Genomic DNA, 1,077 nt, shown 5'->3' with positions numbered 1-1,077 from the left:
GGGAAAAAGGTTTGGGAAAAAGGGTTCTAGTTTCTAGGACCTGCTTTGGGGAAGAGGATTCTGGTTTCTATGACTCACTTCAGGGGAGAATGAGGGACGAGAGAGACAGAAGAGGGCAGGAGCGGGTCAGAGGGACCTTGGATCTGAGGCTGCTTCTGAGGTCTTCCAATGTCCTTGAGTTAAGTACTCAGTGCCATACTTTGGGGTATTGTGTTCTGAACCCCAACAGAAACAACCCACTCAACATCAGCCTCGTGCCTACACCCACAGGGACAGGAGCGCAAGCCGCTGCAGGTGCGGGCTCCTCGGATGGAGCAACGCCAGCGTCACCTGCTCCTCACCTGTCCCCAGTGGCCTTTCTTGGCAGCCTCCCCCATCTTCTCATGTTGCTCCGTATCTTGATATCTTCTGTGGCAGACATAGGCTGCTGCCTCCCCAAACTCCATCGTCCTCTTCTCCTTTAACCGTGGAAACTTGATTTTGTCTGTGGCATCCATGTGCCTCTTTGGAGCACTCATCTCCCCAGACTCCCTTGAATCCAGGGGTGGCCACATGACTGTTTGGGTAATGAGTCATCAGTAGAAGTCGGCTTGGTGGGGCTTTCAGGGAAACAATGGCTTTCCTGTTTTTGTTTGTTTGTTTTTCTTCTTCTTTTTTTGAATTTGCTCCTGCCACCCCTCCCCTTGTTTGTTTGTTTTTAAGATGGATTTGGTTGGAACACATCTTTTGCTCTTTCCTCCTCCTTTCTGCCTGGAATGTAGATGTGATGTCTGAAGGCAGAGCAGCCATCTTGCACATGTGACATAGAAAGGTAGATGTGAAGATATCTAGCAGGAGATTGCATCTCTGGCGATTGGAGCAGCTGTATCAGCCCTGGACTGCCTGCTCTAGTCTTCTTGATAACTGGGAAAAGTAAACACCTATGAAGTTAGGCCATTGTATTGAACCAAACACAATATTTATTTATTATTTATTTATTTATTGAGACGGAGTTTCACTCTTATTGCCCAGGCTGAAGCGCGATGGCATGACCTCGGCTCACTGCAGCCTCTACCCCTCCAGGTTCAAGCGATTCTC

The 1,077-nt window shown here is 48.8% G+C and overlaps 1 pseudogene; it reads right to left on the bottom strand.

Moving 5' to 3' along the window:
* Nucleotides 1–326: 326 nt before the first annotated feature.
* On the bottom strand, nucleotides 327–821 carry LOC105513950 (annotated as a pseudogene).
* Between the last annotated feature and the right edge of the window lie 256 nt (nucleotides 822–1,077).

This window comes from Colobus angolensis, unplaced genomic scaffold, assembly GCF_000951035.1.
Source record: "Colobus angolensis palliatus isolate OR3802 unplaced genomic scaffold, Cang.pa_1.0 Scaffold238, whole genome shotgun sequence".
Lineage (NCBI taxonomy): Eukaryota > Metazoa > Chordata > Mammalia > Primates > Cercopithecidae > Colobus > Colobus angolensis.
This window is presented reverse-complemented; position numbering and strand designations above follow the sequence as displayed.